Source organism: Rhinoraja longicauda, chromosome 14 (assembly GCF_053455715.1).
Source record: "Rhinoraja longicauda isolate Sanriku21f chromosome 14, sRhiLon1.1, whole genome shotgun sequence".
NCBI lineage: Eukaryota > Metazoa > Chordata > Chondrichthyes > Rajiformes > Arhynchobatidae > Rhinoraja > Rhinoraja longicauda.
The window spans coordinates 14,547,877-14,568,776 of NC_135966.1; positions in this window are offsets into that span (position 1 = coordinate 14,547,877).

A 20,900-nucleotide genomic window follows, 5' to 3' on the forward strand; every position below is an offset into this window, starting at 1 on the left:
ATTTCAATGAGACTTTAACTCATCTGCCTGTTCCAAATTTAAAAATTCCAAAAGTAGACTTGATTAGCACATTCATTTCAAGCCATCCCAATGTGGTTAAGTGTCGTTAAGTACTACTGAAGTGCACTAACTTTTATAACAAAGGAACCAGCTAACTCAAACAGCAATAATCTGGTTTTGGCTCTTCTAGGAAGTGTTCCTAAGAGACCTTTTAGATCCTAGAATAGTAGACAAGACCTCATTTTAATGACATCCGTAAAACAGTAGGATCAACAGTAAAACAATCTCACAACTGCACTCGAATCTGAGCCTTGACTGTTATTTCAAGTGTTTGAATCTCGAATCTCCTGATTTTGGAGAAGAGAGTGAAACTGACTGAGCCACAACTGACACCAAATGAGCCGCAGTGACATGGGGATATAAAGGATCCCATAGACGTTATTCAAAAGTGAAACGCAAGTGTTTTCTGTTAACCCTCACACAAATGCTTTCTAATCCAAAAAATAATCATAACCTGCATTTAGCATCGACAAATAATAAAATTAGTGAGGCCATGTTCTTGGAACACAGTTACCTAAAGCAACATATCATGGAATTAATTATGGAACTTAATGAATATTTATGCAATGATGAATCTCATCTCAAGGAATGACCATAATATGGTGAATTTCATAGAGTGTGAAAGCAACATTCTTTGTCTGAGAGTTGAGACTTCAACAAATAAAGTCATCTGCATTGATATATGTGGAGTGGAGTCTGCCAAGGTACATCAGGAAATTAAATTCAAAGGACATAATGGCTAAACTGCATTCCCCAGATTCTGAAACAGCCCTGGTGGATCTGAAGTTATCAAATATAACATAATTATTCAAGAAGGTAAGAGAAATAATCTAGGAAAATACAGGCCAGCTAGCCTGACCACTATTGTTAAAAAAATACTGAAACTCATTAGGCCCAAGGACTTCCTTTCAATTCAATTGTCATGGCTGAGCTAATGAAGTTATTGGTAGAGAAGTCAAAAGTAGATAAATGCATCCAAATGTGTGATCAATTATTCAGTGAAAGTTCTTCAAAAATAGGTGGTTGGGAGAATTATTCCATAAAGTCTTTAATACATTTCATTCATAGTTGTGATTTCAATCTCAAGGTTTTATTGTGCAGGAAAATGATCTTTCAGTTTCTAGTCCAGGTGAATGCCTGTGTTCCTCCACATTCATATTGACTGGGTTCTTCCAGGAAATACATTGTATTATCGATAACATGGCAGATTCATATACAACAAAGAATGAGTTGGGTTCATCTGAGCAGACCAATTCATCATAATATCAGTGTGATTGGGCTCCTTGGAAATTAATAGCTCATAGAAAATTAATATAATCCTTGAGCAGTTACCTGCTTAAGCAAGCATTTATCATGGAAATTGAGTAATTGGGGGATGAAAACAAGATAAATAGAATTCTATTTACTGGGTATGCAAATATTTTCAGAAGTAACTATACAGCAGTAATTTAAGGTTGAGTTTATCTTCATTAGGCATATATTTTCCTTTTTTATGGAAGTTTAATTGAAATAGATTAATATTAGAAGTAACTTTATATTGGTCCTGATACCGGCTATAATAGGCTTGAACATTAACAATAGATCCAAGAGCCTATCATAAAATCATTAAAGGAATGTAAATGGTGAAGCTGAAATGTTGGAAGCTTCAAAAGCAACCAGAAATCCCAAGTCAGAATCCCATAGGTGGTATGCAGAATACTTGGAAAAAAAGCTGTCAAAATCCTGCATATAAAAGATTAAAAGTAGTGGAAGTGTATCGTAGCTGTCACTGCATGCTCTGAGAATAGACCCCGGATTTCTGGAAGGGGCATAATACTCTCCACATTTATATCCTAAGGCGATCATTTGATATTTATTCTGACAAAATAATAAGACCTAGCTATGAATGAAGGGAAGAACAAATAAACTGGATGTAGGACATCAAATAAAAACAATGTTCAATTAGAGTTTTGCCATCTAAAAAAGTTGGAACTCAAGTGGAGCCCTTCATCAGTGCTTTTCACTATCACAGAATCGGTGAAAATTAACAAAGAGATAGAAAGACATTTGGCCCATCAAGTCCGTCATCTGCTAGAGCAGTCCAGATAATCCTATTCCCTTAATTTTGCACATTTTGCCCCTTTCAAATACTAAAAGAATTACCCTTTGGTCCCAGACACAATACTCCAGGCCAAACCAATGTCTTACAGAAGTTCATTATTACTTCCTTTTCCCCCCATGCCTTCCCTTAAAGTCCAGGATTCCTTATCGGATATGTTGGATTCATGCTACAATAAAATGATGCAAATCACACAACATAGAAGGTAATATAAAATGTAATGTTAAACAATTCCTAAATATAAAGGAACATGATGGAAATCTGCATATGTTTTGATCACTATCCAAATGAAAAGGCAATGTTATCAATTTTGCGTGTTAAATTTATTTCATTTTATGTTTGCTGAAACAGTGGCCGAATACAAAACACAATCTACACAATCTTTACTTGGGGCAGCACAGTGATAGAGTTGCTGCCTCACAGAGCCAGAGACCTGGGTTTGATCCTGACTACGGGTGGTATCTGTCCGGAGTTTGTACCTTCTCCCCGAGTCCACATGGGTTTTCATGGGGTGGGTTTCCTCCCAGATTGCAAAGATGTACAGATTTGTAGATTAATTGACTTCTGTAACAATTGTTCCCATGTGTGTAGGATACAACTAGTGTATGAGTGATCACTGGTCGACACGGACTCAATGGGCCGAAGAGCCTATTTCCACGCTGTATCTCTGACCTAGACTAAACTAAACATTCAATCTTAATACATTTGAACATTGGCACCACAAGAATTGTTAGCCTGTATTAAAGTATTCCTTTTCAAGAAGAATATTAATCCACTGATGTAGCTTTATGTAAATAATATGCAGTTCCCATCTCCAGAGTAAATTAGTCAGTAGATTTTCCGATAAATTGTATTCTGGTTTCATACTTCTTAAAAATGTTTATAATAAATGTAAAGCTTCGGACAATATTTAGAGTGAAAGGAGATAAAAGTATTCAGCTTTATAATAACACAATTTAATATATTTATAGTTACATTAAGGGAGAAGCTTGACATTTTGCACATTTTGCCCCTTTCAAATACTAAAAAAATTACCCTTTGAACCCGATAACAGAATCTGCCTTCGTGTTCTGCACCCTGACTACTGGCAATGCATTGCAGATTCTACCATGAGGTTTGGAAACAAAAGTTTTTCTTCGTGTAACTTGTGGCTCTTTTTTCCTTCCACAAGCACCTTCATTCTGTGATGCTTGATCCATTTGTCATTGTGAGTAGTTTATCTCTCAGTCTGTGTTTCCAACAAATCATTTCTCAACTTGCTCTATTTCATGTGGAACAACCTCAGTTTCACTACTTTGTTCTTCGTCCTTCCAATAATTTCTGTAAATCTTCTCTGCACCTTCCATAGTGCCTTCACATATTTGCTGAAGTTCAGGTCCCAGACACAATACTCCAGGCCAAACCAATGTCTTACAGAAGTTCATTATTATTTCCTTTTTCCCCCAATGCCTTCCCTTAAAACCCAGGATTCCTTATGAATATTTATCGGATATGTTGGATTCATGCTACAATAAAATGATGCAAATCACACAACATAGAAGGTAATATAAAATGTAATGTTAAACAATTCCTAAATATAAAGGAACATGATGGAAATCTGCATATGTTTTGATCACTATCCAAATGAAAAAGCAATGTTATCAATTTTGCGTGTTAATTTTACTTCATTTTATGTTTGCTGAAACGGTGGCCGAATACAAAACACAATCTACACAATCTTTACTTGGGGCAGCACAGTGATAGAGTTGCTGCCTCACAGAGCCAGAGACCTGGGTTTGATCCTGACTACGGGTGGTATCTGTCCGGAGTTTGTACCTTCTCCCCGAGACCACATGGGTTTTCATGGGGTGGGTTTCCTCCCAGATTGCAAAGATGTACAGATTTGTAGATTAATTGACTTCTGTAACAATTGTTCCCATGTGTGTAGGATAGAACTAGTGTATGGGTGATCACTGGTCGACACGGACTCAATGGGCCGAAGAGCCTATTTCCACGCTGTATCTCTGACCTAGACTAAACTAAACATTCAATCTTAATACATTTGAACATTGGCACCACAAGAATTATTAGCCTGTATTAAAGTATTCCTTTTCAAGAAGAATATTAATCCACTGATGTAGCTTTATGTAAATAATATGCAGTTCCCATCTCCAGAATAAATTAGTCAGTAGATTTTCCAATAAATTGTATTCTGGTTTCATACTTCTTAAAAATGTTTATAATAAATGTAAAGATTCAGACAATATTTAGAGTGAAAGGAGATAAAAGTATTCAGCATTATAATAACACAATTTAATATATTTATAGTTACATTAAGGGAGAAGCTTGACATTGGTTTTATGCCAAAAGATGATAAAGCCAATTGATTTCACCACACAGCCAGCTATGGACATCTTGAACTAAATTTTATTCTTTTTATATGCACAGCACATATGCAGAATGTCGTTGGCACGCAATAAATATTATATTTCCCAAGGCTGCTCCTGGTGCTTCAGTAAGCTTGCAGCATCTAATTGTACATGACTTATAAAACTTGGAGGAAATTAAATGGAATGTGTCTAATGATGCATGTGGTGAAATAACAATAAATTTGTTATCTTAACTCACCTTATGGTATAATCAAGAACTCTGATTCAGGCTTGTGGTGACACAGAATGAAAATAAACTACCTACCATGGTATTAAAACGAATGGCATGGAAACCATATCCCAATGTTTGAATTCTGGGACCTTAACAGTATAACAAAGGGGCTACGAGGGTTTAGCATCAGTGGATGGGTAACCTTTGACAGAAACGTTGAAATTCATCCAAGAGATTCATAATGAACAGGTACAGTTCCGGTACTTCCACACCAGCAGCTTTGGAAACATACCTAACCATAAATCTCAAGATTAAAGATCAGAGCAGAAGGATTGAAATTAAAAAGTGAAGTTTTTCAAAACTGTTTTATCAGCTTATAAATTCCAAAATCTGGGATTTCAGTTTGGTGAAAATCTACATCAGAAATAGCACAAAAAAAGGTACTTCAAACAATTGAAATTAGTTCACAGATAATCTTTACGACCAAAAAATGAGTCAGGACACTTCTGAAGAAACATCACTTATCCATGTCCTCCAGAGATGTTGACTGACCTGCTGAGTTATTCCAGCAGATTGTGTTTCTTTTTGTAAACCAGCACCTGCAGTTCCTTGTGTTTGATCTTTATGACCATCCATCTTTGGAGACACCCAAGTGTAACTGAATAGAAGCTGCACAGAATTTCCTAACTCAGAAAAGATTTGACAATAGACAATAGACAATAGGTGCAGGAGTAGGCCATTTGGCCCTTCGAGCCAGCACCACCATTCAATGTGATCATGGCTGATCATTCTCAATCAGTACCCCGTTCCTGCCTTCTCCCCATACCCCCTGACTCTGCTATCCTTAAGAGCTCTATCTAGCTCTCTCTTGAATGCATTCAGAGAACTGGCCTCCACTGCCTTCTGAGGCAGAGAATTCCACAGATTTACAACTCTCTGACTGAAAATGTTTTTCCTAATCTCCGTTCTAAATGGCCTACCCCTTATTCTTAAACTGTGGCCCCTGGTTCTGGACTCCCCAACATTGGGAACATGTTTGCTGCCTCTAACAGGTCCAACCCCTTAATAATCTTATATGTTTCAATAAGATTCCCTCTCATCCTTCTAAATTCCAGTTTATACAAGCCTAGTCGCTCCAGTCTTTCAACATATGACAGTCCCACCATTCCGGGAATTAACCTAGTAAACCTACGCTGCACACCCTCAATAGCAAGAACATCCTTCCTCAAATTTGAAGACCAAAACTGCACGCAGTACTCCAGGTGCAGTCTCACTAGGGCCCTGTACAACTGCAGAAGGACCTCTTTATTCCTATACTCAACTCCTCTTGTTATGAAGGCCAACATTCCATTGGCTTTCTTCACTGCCTGCTGTACCTGCATGCTTCCTTTCAGTGACTGATGCACTAGGACACCCAGATCTCATTGTACGTCCCCTTTTCCTAACTTGACACCATTCAGATAATAATCTGCCTTCCTATTCTTACCACCAAAGTGGATAACCTCACACTTATCCACATTAAACTGCATCTGCCATGCATCCGCCCACTCACACAACCTGTCCAAGTCACCCTGCACCCTCATAGCATCTTCCTCACAGTTCACACTGCCACCCAGCTTTGTATCATCTGCAAATTTGCTAATGATACTTTTAATCCCTTCATCCAAGTCATTAATGTATATTGTAAATAGCTGCGGTCCCAGCATCGAGCCTTGCGGTACCCCACTAGTCACTGCCTGCCATTCTGAAAGGGACCCATTTATCCCCACTCTTTGCTTTCTGTCTGTCAACCAATTTTCTATCCATGTCAGTACCCTACCCCCAATACCATGTGCTCTAATTTTGCCCACTAATCTCCTATGTGGGACCTTGTCGAAGGCTTTCTGAAAGTCGAGGTACACCACATCCACCGGTTCTCCCCTGTCAATTTTCCTAGATACATCCTCAAAGAATTCCAGAAGATTAGTCAAGCATGATTTCCCCTTCGTAAATCCATGCTGACTCGGAACGATCCTGTTACTACTATCCAAATGCTCCGCAATTTCGTCTTTTATTGCATGTCTCATATTGTTTTAAATGAAATCTCGAGGAGATTGAAGTCCTGATTCTTTTCAACCAGAAGCAACACAGATTTTGCAAGCTTTGAAATAATTTGAGAAATGAGGAGGCATATGAGATCCAGACATTTGCAAAAAAGAGAAAAAATCGAAACCTCTTCAAAGTCATGATTCTACTTTGCAGATAAAATAGCATTGGACATGCTTAGCTGGCCAATAGAGAAATATTAGAGAAAGTACTGCAACATAAATTTAATAGAAACACTGTTGACCTCAGAAAAGAATTCAGGCAAGACCAAAATCATTCAGTGGTGAACACTGAGGGAGGAACAAAGATGTTATTCTACTAGAAACATAGAAAAATAGGTGCAGGAGGAGGCCATTCGGCCCTTTGAGCCAGCACCGCCATTCATTGTGATCATGGCTGATCATGCACAATCAGTAACCCGTGCCTGCCTTCTCCCCATATCCCTTGATTCCACTAGCCCCTCGAGCTCTATCTAACTCTCTTTTAAATCGATCCTCTCGGACAATGCCAGTAAATACTCTCGGACATAAAAACGATAGAATGATGAAGAGAAGGCACTTAAAGTTTTAAAAATAAAATGTTACTCCACTCAAAGGGAAAGGAAATAACTTGGATTGCAGGAACCATTCAGATATTCTCTCCCTTCTACAGCTGGCATATAATAGTCTAGAAAATTACTCAGATTGTTCACTTCAGTCATAAATTTAAATATCCTTCTACTCTAGTCATCTTAGTATTTAAGATGAAATCTTCCTTACATTAAACTTTTTTCGATGAGATTTTCATTGACCTGTAGTGCGCTTACAAGTTTTTGATGATGCCGCATTGACCGTATACAAGTGCCAGAGATCTATAGTCACAAAAAGTTGATGAAAGTACTCACACTTGACTTCAGAGATAAAATTTATCAACATACATCACTGATTACAGTTGAAGCCCTGTATTCTAGTTTAATCAATGTATGTCTGATAGACAAAGATAGCAAGACTATCTCTACACAGTTACATAGAAGATAGAACATGGAACAGTACAGAACAGGAACAGACCCTTCTGCCCACAATGTCCATGCTGAACATGATGCCAGGTTAATCTAATCTCTTCTGCATTCACATGATTCATATCCCTCCATTTCCTGCATATCCATGTGCCTATTAAAAAGCCTCTTAAATAGTACTGTAGCATCTGCCACCACCACCACCCCAGCAGCGTGTTCCAGGCACCCTCCACTCTCTATGTAAAAAAAACTTGTCCATCACATCTATATACTAAAACTCTCGTTTGATTGTTTATTTGTGATCGAACTACAGCCAAAACGGTACACTAAAGCTTGACAATTTTAGGCCCACCTTTCTCACCGTCATCGCTTTAATGGTAAAGCAAGTCGTTTTATTGAAATCGGTGTTATATTTTTTAAGTTATTCACATTTTAAAGTTTAAATCTATCTCCCAGGGAGGGAGGAGGAAGGGAGGGGGGAGGAGTGTGGATAAGGGGGGTTGAGGGGGAAGGGGGTTGAGGGGGAAGGGGAAGTGGGGAGGGGGGAGGAAGGGGGAGAGAGGTAGGAGAGGGTGCTGCACCAATGCGGGAGAGGTTTGGGCCCAACTTGGTCTAGTCTCCTTTAAAATTTTACCCTAGTAGTTCATCAAGTCCATATTTTGCTTCTCTCAGCTGATGCCTCTAAATGTATTAAGTCTTCCATCCTGAATGTGATCAACGTGGCAATATCTAAAATTTTAAAGCGTGCACTCAAAGTCAATGAAAATCTCAGCAAAATAGTTTAATCTTGGGATGGTTTAATTTTAAATTACAAACTATTTACAGTCAAGACCCAAGAAGGTACAAATTTTTATCTGAAGATATATAGGAGACAAAAGGGCAAAGTAGATCAAATTGAAACAGCAGTATGATTAAATTGAACGTGATGACATAGTCACCTCCAGAAGCTGTTTCCGTTTCAAAGAGGTTCTCTCATTTAAATCAAGGGCAATTTGACATTTTCAGTGAAAATTCTAATCTCACTTTTTATGAACGGCCTCATGTTCAAGGATGAATTTCTACTGACAATCATTAACTTTCAGAAAGGCATGATTTCCATTTGTGGAACAATGTGGCTGAGAGAATGTCTGGAAGCCTTTCTTTTAAATTATCAATTGTAGTTAAAAATGTATTTTCCTTTTTAAAGTAAAAATCAGTACCATATTTTCCAGAAAGGAAGGCTCACCCAATCTCAAGACAACCTGACGGTTATAAATCCTCAAATTTGGAATATTATATTTCATTTCTAATTTCTTGCTGGCAGAAGTGTTTTAGAATAAAGGAGAAATAACTGACTAGCAATGAAAAAGTTTACAAAATATAATAAGTTGTGCTTATCCCAAGAGCAAAAAGGATACTGTCATAATTAATACATTTTTCATGCATCAGCAGCTAATCCACGAACCATAGAAACTAATCATAACCTTAAAATGTTATAAATTAGCATGAAGTCTCCATCTAGTGGTTGTTCATTGTGAAGAAATTTCACTTTCTTACATTCCGCTAAAGTGCCACTAAATGAATCCCCATTATATTTCATTCCCTACTTGTAAACAACTTTATCCCGTTTAATGAAAACCTTTCAGAAGTTCCACAAACCTAATCCAGTTTACCAAAAAAAAACCCAAGCATATGATTAATAAAGGTTATATAATATAAGAAAATAACTGCAGATGCTGGTACAAATCGATTTATTCACAAAATGCTGGAGTAACTCAGCAGGTCAGGCAGCATCTCGGGAGATGCTACCCATTCCTTCTCTCCCGAGATGCTGCCTGACCTGCTGAGTTACTCCAGCATTTTGTGATTAATAAAGGTTGTTCACTAGGTAAATTCACTGGAGTACAAAGCTGAAACATCCAGCCTAGGAAAGTTACAAAAGCCAACCACTGTTAATAAGTTCATCTTACATATTACATTCCAGGAAGAAATTAGAACTGAAATATATAATACCCAAAATAAAACAAGAAATTCTGGAAATACTCAACAGGTCAGGCAGCACCCATGAAGAGAAAAGCAGAATCGCTTACGGGTTTCATGTATTAATCCTTCAGACACCCGCACTGCACTGCATTGAACAGGCCCACACTACCTCTGATCTTTAACCTACCATTCCAACTTTGTGATTCCTCCAATGGGAAATTCCAATCCCCATTCCCATTCCCATAATCTCTGCCAATCCAATCTGATCTCTAATTCCCTTGTTGAATTTTGCATCCAATCTCACCAACCTAGCTGGCCAAACCCTATTTCCCTTCATTTCGTTATTGCCAGTCCAATCTACCCCACCCTCAACTCTTACACACGACGCTAATGCAATTACAAATCCTCTATACATTCCCCACCATCCCCAAACACAACATGGTTGGGGATGGTGACCACTGTCCCTCATTACACTTGCTGTCCCTCATTACACCTTACCTCTAGTTCCACCCGAAACAGTCAATTTTTGTCACCACATATGTGCAACGCCTGATCGTCCGCTTGTAATGCCTAGTGTCAATTGAAGCTCTCAGCACTTATTGGTGCATGAACACAGTGCATTGAAGGGTATGCTAGAATTTCGAGGCATTCGTTTTTAATGGTTAGTTCTAATCAATCTGTGCAGCTTCCATAAAGAGGCTGAAACACAGATGCAAGAGTCAAGGAAATTGCTTTGAGCTGCACTGCAGAACTAGTGGTTGCAAACCAACAACCTGTTGTATACATCATCCAATTTATTCACGTGGAATTCAAAAATCACGGCCAATTTGTTGCTAATACCTAGGGCATGTTTTACCCACTTGATCTTTGTGTTGAAATATGTGTAGTGTTTCCTTTTATTCACACTAACACTGCAGCTGATTCTCACATCACCAGCTTGTGTCCATGCACCCACTTCAACCCCACCCCGCTCCATTGCACCAACTCTTGATTAACCCTTAAGAAAGATATCAAGACAGAAAAAATAAACAGAAACTGGTAATAAATATCCCCTCCCTGCAGCTAAAAGTGTTTTCAAAGATTCATTGAATGTGGTTGTCAAGTTTATATTTGAATCTGAGAATTCCAATCCAACCAGTCCAAAAACTCTCAGGTCAACCAAGCAATTTAAATTTTACTGCAATTCATCCCTGGGGTTTTGTCACAGTACAATGTGAATCTACTCATTTTTCAAATTATACATCCAATCTCCATCAGATTTGTTCATTCCGGCCATGATGTACATACAATTACATTGATAAATTTGAAAAGTTCAGTAAATCTAATATCATTGTCTTGAGTTACTAAAATCTGTTTCTCAAGCAAAGTTATTAGATTCTACGCACCCACATAAAGTCAACTGCAAAATCATATGAGTGGGATTTCAAATGTGAAACCATTACAACTATATTTGGCCAGCTTTGCAAAATATGTTTATATATAAAGTCTAACAATTGCATCAAATAGAAGACAACTTTATCAAGCTTTCCTTCGGCTCACCTTATGGTTGCAGTTTCAGAAGACATATTTAAATTGAATATTACAAATCTCATAATTTACAATATAGTTTAGATTATTCCGGAATTCCCAAATGTGCATTAACTTTGTGAATTTAATGTACATATAAATGAAGTATCAGAAAAGTCAAAGTGTGTTTTGATTGTACTTGCAGGACAGGTACATTAATACATTTAGACAATAGACAATAGACAATAGGTGCAGGAGAAGGCCATTCAGCCCTTCGAGCCAGCACCGCCATTCAATGCGATCATGGCTGATCACTCTCAATCAGTACCCCGTTCCTGCCTTCTCCCCATACCCCCTCACTCCGCTATCCAGCTCTCTCTTGAAAGCATCCAACGAACTGGCCTCCATTGCCTTCTGAGGCAGAGAATTCCACACCTTCACCACTCTCTGACTGAAAAAGTTCTTCCTCATCTCCGTTCTAAATGGCCTACCCCTTATTCTTAAACTGTGGCCCCTTGTTCTGGACTCCCCCAACATTGGGAACATGTTTCCTGCCTCTAATGTGTCCAATCCCCTAATTATCTTATATGTTTCAATAAGATCCCCCCTCATCCTTCTAAATTCCAGTGTATACAAGCCTAATTGCTCCAGCCTTTAGACTTTTCAATTAGAAGTTTAAAACAACTTATTTGTTCTTTATTTTGGATTATTCAAATCTGAAGACTGAGAGCTAAAGGGTGAAGTCTACTTTTAGTTTAGTTTAGTTTAGAGATACAGCATGTAAACAAGTCGCTAATATGAATTTTTGAAAAGGGAAAGCTTTTTTACGATGAGTGAAGTTCAAAAAAAACAAACTCCATATTTCAGATACCATTTACTTTCAAATAAAACAGCATTCATCTGGTTTTATATCCACTTATAGATTTAGTAACATTATTATTATGACTATTATCACTAAAACTGGTTAATTCAGGACAGATTATAAGTAAACCATTCATTAAGCATAAAATGCAAAGGTTCCTATCAGAGAAAGTTGAGCGCTGAGAGTTTTTGACCGATAGATAATTGCTAATTAGAAATAGATAATAGATCATTACTATTTTCAAATATTCTAAAGAAAAACATGCATTGGCTTGGACATTGCATTTTTTCATGCAAAGCTTGACACAACTTGGTTGCATTCTCTGGTGCGAAGTTATAGTTGAATTTGCTGAATAGACACTACCGCTAATAGCTTCCAGCTGCAGCCAGAATGAGAAGAACAATTTGTCCAAGTGTTTTAAATGGTTCGAAAAATAGAATCAGTGGAACAGTTGCCAGCAAATGGATATTCCCCTCCCCTCCCCTCCAAAAGAAAACGAATTAAATAAATTACAATACAACAACAAGAGGGGAAACAGGGCTGTCGGCAAGGAATATTATTGGAGCTGGGTAATAATATTGACTTTCAAAAGAATATATTAGTAGTAATTATCTAATGCATAGTGAAAGGAATGAAGTGTGATCTTTTGTCTTTCGTCAGCCTTAAATCAAAGGGATCTTAGACCACCGGCTAGCAGTCTGTCCGTCTTTTTTTTGTTGTGTGTCGGTGTTGGGATGGTTTTTATATATATTTTTTTGGTTGTGTATGTGTGGGAGGGGGTGGTGGTGTGGGGGGGTGGGTGGGGGGGGGGGAACTTTTCTCTTCCTCACGGCGCGGGGTGCGGCTCGGCTGCGGGGCCTAACATCGCCCGCTGCGGCTCGGCCGCTGGACTTTACATCCCGGTGCGGCTTGGCCGCTGGACTTTACATCACCCGGTGCGGCTTGGCCGCTGGACTTTACATCCCGGTGCGGCTTGGCCGCTGGACTTTACATCACCCGGTGCGGCTTGGCCGCTGGACTTTATATCCCGGTGCGGCTTGGCCGCTGGACTTTACATCCCGGTGCGGCTTGGCCGCTGGACTTTACATCCCGGTGCGGCTTGGCCGCTGGACTTAACAGTGCCTGGTGCAGCTCGGCTGCGGGGCTTAACATCGCCCGGTGCAGCTCGGCTGCGGGGCTTAACAGTGCCCGGTGCAGCTCGGCTGCGGGGCTTAACATCGCCCGGTGCAGCTCGACTGCGGGGCTTTTCATCGCTGGTGCGGCTCAACTGCGGACTTGACATCGCCCGGTGCGGCTCGACCACGGGACTTAGCTGCGCAAGGCTTGGTCGCGGGCCTTTCATCGCCCGGTTCGGCCGCGGGACGTTTCAGCGCCCGGTGCGGGGACTGTGCGGGTCGGTCGGGGACGAGCTGTCTGTCCGTGGGCGTGGGGAAGAGAGTGGAAGTTTTGTTGCCTCCATCACAGTGAGGGGGTGTTTGGAGTCACTGTGATGGACGTTTGTGTTGGGGTTATGTGTCTTGTGTTCTTTTTTTCTATGACTGCTATGTAGTTTCGTTCGGTACTTCGGTACCGAACGACAAATAAAGCTCTGTTATATCTGTTATATCTGTTATGAAAGCATTTAGAATAGGTTAGTTTATTGTCATGTACACCAGAGTGCAATGACATTCCTGGTTCGCAGAAGCTCACAGAGTGAACAGTGCACATACAGTAATGATAAATACAACAATAAATACATCAATGAGGGAAAAAATGGAGAATGGTGCAAAATTGTGGTGCAATCCAAGGAATGCAAAGAAATGTTAAAATACAATAAAGGAGTAATTGGAAGGGCTGGAGTTAACTGCGTAGTAGCACCTCAAGAAAGGGGTGTGAAAGAGGTGATTAGTTAGGAGTCTGATAGCAGTGGGAAATAAGTTTTTCTTAAGTTCAGACGCTCAGGATTCATGCTCCTCTATCTTCTATCACGTTAGAAGAGAGAAAAGGGAATGGCCCGGATAGCAGGCAGCTTTATAATACTTCCAGCCTTCTTGAAGCAACACACACGAAGATGGACTGGATGGAAGGAAGTAATGAACTTGTAATGGGTGGAAGAAAATGAATGGAAAGAAGGGTCTCAACCTGAAATGCCACCTATTCCTGTTCTCCAGAGATGCTGCCTAATCCATCTTTTTTTGCCTATCCAGTATCTGCAGTTCCTTCCTACACATTTTGTAATGGACGGAGAGTGTGCTCATCACTCTCTCCATGTTCAAGCAGTCGTGAGCAAAGCACTTGCCACACCAGGCTGAGATGCATCCCATCAGAATATTTTCTATAGTTCATCTGAAAAAGTTCAAGAGAAACCTTGTGGATGTGCTGAATCTACTCACAATACTCTCCAATGGCCTCACCAATATCTTGTACAACTGCAATCTAACCTCATAACTTCTATACGCTTATTGCATATTTCAAGCATGGGCAGCCACATACTGTGATCTAAAACCTAAAAGCTTCAGTGTATTGAAAACTCTCACCAAGTATTTGCAAGAAACACCAAGTTGGCAAGCAGTTGCTTGACTTTGATGAGTCTCTTGAAATGCATTTAAAAATTCAGCAAAAATCTCCTTCAGACTCCCTTTTTTTATTTCCCAAAGTCAAATTCAGCAAAATTCCAAAGAGTATTCTATCATTTCTGCCTATTTTATTCATCCTTTCTTTACTGGTGCCTCCTACTGCACATTATTGTAACAAATTATTTTCATTTATACCGGCTAAAGATATATCAGGAGGATATCAGTGACATTTACGTGGGAATCTCAAATAAACTTGCTTCATAGAAAAATCATTTGGCATTGCCAAAGATAGACACAAAAAAGCTGGAATAACTCAGCGGGTCAGACAGCATATCATATCATATCATCATATCATATATATCTGGAGAAATGGAATAGGTGACGTTTCGGGTTGGGAGTCTGAAGAAGGGTCACAACCCAAAACGTCATCTAATCCTTTTCTCCAGAGTTGCTGTCTGACCCAGCTGAGTTACTCCAGCTTTTTGTGTCTATCTTAAGTTTAAACTAGCATCTTCAGTTCCTTCTTACACATTTAGCATTGCAGTGAATAGAGTAGATGATTAAAAGGAGAAAACTGGAGTGCATTAATATTCTAACTCTAGGTTGTAAACAACTTGATTCAAAATGCTTCATTTTACAGAAATAAAAAGATACAAACAGGTTTCCCAATTGACAAAACAGATCATTGTTCATTTAGAGAATAAAGACCAGCTGTCTAATGTGCAACATCTGTTTTGAACAAAAGTATGTTAAAAACAGTGTGTTAAAACAAACTTCATTGCTCTACCATAATTATACCTTATTGGATAAAGTGTTTATGTTACAATCTCTATGTCACTAGTTTGCAAAATTATAACCTGGAGCCTGACAGTTAATTGGAAAGCAAGCTACATAGATTTTTGCATCAGACTTGTTCTCTGGCTGCTGAAAATATAAAGGACAAATCTAAGTTTAGTTTAGTTTAGAGATACAGCGCGAAAACAGGCCTTTCGGCCCACCAAGTCTGTGCTGACCAGCGATCACCATGTACATTATCAGTATCCTACACACACTAGGGACAATTTACAATTTTACCAAGCCAATTAGCCTACAACTTTAGGTGGATTGTTTCCTCAGCACTTCCAGTCAAATGCAGTTGAAAATGCTTCAGAATTGTTTTACCTCAAATATTCTGGATCCCATCACCATTCAGGGAATGAGGAAGATTCGGTAAGAGAGGGAATTAGGGCATAGGTCAGTAATGCCCTTACTGTGATGGTTTGCACTATCATCACTGATTTTAAAACAACCAGTTTAGTTTATTCTCTTTTCTTTCATAAAAGAAAGTGAATGCTGTGTAAGTGAGCATGCTGCAATATGTTTGGGTAATGCGAGTGCCAGAATTGAATAGTTTATAGCAGTGCTAATTGTGTGGGTTTGAAATAAACGATATGAAGTGATTTATTGAATACTGAGTGGCAAATTGTTGGCAGGTTGATGATATCAGCCAAGATGAAATGAGTGATGGATGTGTCTACAGGAGCAATTAAAAGGGAATGCCATTTGAAAATTGAACTCTCTCTCACCTGATAACTCATTCAAGGTTGTTGTACTCCTTTTTGCAGCCACATTTGCAGAGCTGTACTTGGGTATTTATCTTTGTCACAACTTCTTCCCCTTGCCTTACAAGTATATGTTGGGAAATCCTCTTGTTCATATCCCTGCAGGGAACCAGAAAAGAGGTATTTCCTCTTCGTGTCTTACATTGACCTTAAATAAATTGTCAAAAGCTTTTGATGTACGCTCTCTTGCATGTTATGTCATTTTATAAAGTATCTCTGCTCAGATTCAATCTTAACAATGTCTTTCACGCTTTCTTGCAGTGGAAGACATTTACCTTTAAATAGTCAAGGCTGCCTTTAGAGCCATTTATAAATTTATAAACGAGACATTTATAAAATCAGCATCAGCCTAATGCGAACAGACAATGAACAGCACATGTAGCATGGGCTGCATAGTGACATACTTAATTAAAGCAGCAACATTCTCAATTTAACCTAACAATTGTAACTTGGATTGACCATGTACCCCAACTTAACTTAAAAAGGTAGTTAATTCTAAAATCATTGTAACAGGTAGTATTTGAAAAATAATTCCGCGACTTTGAGTTCCAGTCAGAATAACCCTCTGCCACTCTGCACACATTATTTGAAAGGCACCTCTTCAAAGATACACCTCATATTTTTATTGGCAAGAGAAAATGTAGCTGGTTAATCTTTCCTTAATTCATGCACAAAATGGCACAAATATTGTAAATATCTTTCGTCAGAATTTTGTGGGATCCAGAGGCAATCCATTGTGTGGGTGAGAGCTATTTATGAACATGTGTTGAGCCAAACATTAGAGATTAGAATTGGAGTCTGCCCTGCTATTCAAAAATATTGATTAGACCACAACCTCAATTTCATTGTTGCACTGAATCCCATAACTCTTAATCCATTTATCTGTTGATCTCATCATATCTTTATACTAAAATTCTTCTTTGTTTGTGTGTTTGTTCCTGAACTACAGCCAAAACGGTACACGATAGAGCGACAATTTTAGGCCCACCTTACTCACCTTCGTCCCTTTGGTGCTAATGGAAGAAGCTTCATTGAAATCGGTGTTATATTTTTTAAGTTATTCTCATTTTTAAATTAAAATCTATCTCCTAGGGAGGGAGGAAGGGGAGGGAGGGAGGATAAGGGGGTTGAGGGGGATGAAGTGGGGGGGAGGGGATGGGGGGAGGGGAGGGAGGAGGGGAAGGGGAGGAGAGGAGGGGGAGGGAGAGGGGAAGGAGGGAGGGGAAAGGGGAGGGAGGGGGAGAGGTGAAGGAGGAAGGGGGAGGGGAAGGGAGGGGAGGAAGGGTGGAGGAGGGGGGAGAGGTTTGGGCCCAACGGGTCCACTTGGTCTAGTACATACATAACGTCCATTCTCACAGAAAGAGAAACATAACAATTCACCACCTTTTGGAATAGGAAATTTGACTTCACCTTGGTCATATTTTCCTGAGACATCCCTTTTAAATTATGCTCTCCAGCCAGGGAAATTTGGCTCTCCATATTTTAATCTCAAAATGTTATTTGTTTCATTACTATCGTGTCTTATTTTTCTCATCTCCAGAGAGCGTCAGCAATTCCATTGGAAGAGGAAACAGGAAAGTCTGTTTGGAAAATTAGTGTAAGTCAGAAGGATTCACTGTAATACACGACTCCCACCTGAAATGTGCACATCTGTGAAATGTTTCCTTCAACCTTACAAAAAAGATGAGTAAAGCAGTTGATGCACCAGATCGTGTCCAGTGCTCATAATATTATAAATAACCTGAATGATATGTTTGTGGGCCAATTTCATAAACAATCTACAACTTAGCATTAAAACTACAATGCTATTGTAAAATATCATCTTGAACAAAACCTGCCACAGTTTGCTATTTGTCAGATTCCTGATTCAACACAATCAAAGCCTTACACATGGGACAATACATTTATTAAAATTCTGAATTTTGGCCATTTTTCTCCCTATTCCAGCTTCATAGTGCGCAAATCGTCGATTCAGCAAGAAATTTGACAAGTGAAATATGCTAATCCCCTTTGCTGCCAAATTGACAATGGGAATATGACACAATGCAAACCAGGCTAATCATCTGTAAGTAGAATAACCTAGAACTAATTCATGCGGTAAGCACAGATACCATATGAATTAGTCAAAATATTCTACACCTATAAATGTGCAGGTCAATGAGGTTTTCAGCTCAAATGTGTAAAAGATGTTTAAAAAAAAGTAAAATTCAAGTTATCTTTTGAAATAAAGACAGATCTGCAATCAAGGTTGGAAAAGGACTGTGCTCTTTCAATATGGTTAACAGTCAAATAGCATAAGTACCAACTAGTATAGTACATCATGTGCCACAATGTCCCACCAGACTTAGCAGAGGTGTATTTTTAAACAAAAATTGGTGCCAATATTAAGAGAGATGACCAAAATATTGGTCAGCGAGAAGGGTTTCCACGCAGGGTATTCATGAGTAAAGCCAAGAGATTTTAGGGACGGATTTGAGAGCAATGTGGCCAAAAAGGCTGAATATATAGCTGCTGATATAGGCACTTTGTTTAGTTTCGTTTAATTTAGTGATACAGCATGAAAAGAGGCCCTTCGGCGATCCCCATACACTAGTTCTATGCTGCACACTAGGGACAATTTACAGAAGCCAATTAGCCTACAAATCTGCACGCCTTTGGAATGTGGGAGGAAACCGGAGCGCTCAGAGAAAACCCGCTTGGTCACAGGGAGAATGTACGAACTCCGTACAGACAGCATCCGAAGTCAGGATCAAACGCGGGTCTCTGACGTGTAAGGCAGCAACTCTACTGCTGCGCCACTGTGCCTTCTGTTGGGAGGGGGGAAATGCACAAAGGCCAGAAACAAAGTAAAGGTGTCGATGGTTATAGTAGCGACTAGCACAAATGGGAGAAAAGCATTTTAAATGTTTTAAATTTAATGCATTGGTACAATAAATCATAATAGACAGAAAAATAAAGATGTCAGTGAGCATAAAGAGATTTAGGATAAGATAAAGATATTATAGTTTGGGGTATCTAAGGTTTGCAGAGGCTACCTGACGGGACCTAGACTGGAGAGAACTTTGACAGTTGAATCTGGAAATGGTTATGAAATTGGCGAGGGTTTCAGCTGTTGATGAGTGAAGACCAGACTCGATGAATTTGATTTATAGAGATTGTAGTCTTTGTGAAGGAGAATAGACTCTGCCAGATGCACAGCTCAGTTTGTGCACAATTGTTAAACTTGAGGCATTGACCATTAAGCCATGAAAATGGCAACTTCAGTTTCCCCAAAGTTTAATTGGAGGAACTACTGAAAATTGGGCAAGTTTCATATTTTCATATTTCAGATACAGCGCGGAAACAGGCCTTTTCGGCCCACCAAGTCCGCGCCGCCCAGCGATCCCCGCACACTAACACTATTAACACTATCCTACACATACTAGGGACAATTTCTATATTTACCCAGTCAATTAACCTACATACCTGTACGTCTGGTATTACAGTGTGTCTGGTATGTCTGGTATTACAGTGGTAGCAGAGCAGTGAACAGACAAAGTAGATAGAGAAGTGTCCAGTCAGCAGATATGCAAAAGCTGATCAATTCATGCTGAGGGAATCACTAATGAAGCATCTAAGAGAATAATAGGGAGCCCAGGACTAATTCCTGATTCACAGCACCTGGTCAGGAGAAGAATCCATCATTGGAAACGTAATGATTAGTAATGGAACCAAATAGGAAAGTGAGAGAGGTTGGTAATGATGATGTTGTCAACCATGTCCAAGGCTGGAGTATGGACAAAGAGGATGTGGAAGGTCCCATTTTGAGTCACACACAATTACATTTTCAAAATTAGTTTGGGCCATTCCAGTTCTGTGGTTGGCATTGACGATATTCCACTTTGGCAGGCAAGGAGACATTGGTCTTCGTCATAAATTTGAATATTTTTTGTGATATGAAAGACTACCGCATACACAAACTTAAGTGGAAGGAGAGGTTGGAAATAAGGTGGTAATTAAAAAACATGATGCATTTGAGGAAAAATAAAGGATAATAATATTTTCTTTATTTGCTGATTCCGATTGCAGCACCTTTTGTTTGCATCAACCTGTATCTTCAAATCAACTATGTTTCATTTTAGATGCTATACAATGGGAAATAAATAATTGCAGCAAAAAGCATTCAAGAAGATAAAATAGTAAATATCTCCCATCTTTAAAATGTATTTCTTTTTTTTTAGGATTTATGACAATGATAAAGATCTGGATCCCTCTCTATTTGCTGTTCAATAAATGGTAGTGTTTAGTCTTCTTGAACTACTGCAGTATTTTCTGAGGAAATTCCAGGATTTAACATAGTAAAATGTTAAGGTCAGCAAAGTATCTCAAGGTCAGAATGGTGTGGCGTTTGGTGCAGAACCTACAGCTTGTGATATTCCCATAAACCTGCTGCCAAAGTTCTACTTGATAATAGCGATCATACAATAGCTGCCTTGAACACTACAACAGCAAGTGCTGGTGCTGTTCAAGGCAGTGCCTTTTGTGAATGGTATGTACGGTAGCCACTGTGCACCAATATTCAAAAGCAAAGATGATCAATCCAATATATAAATTCAAT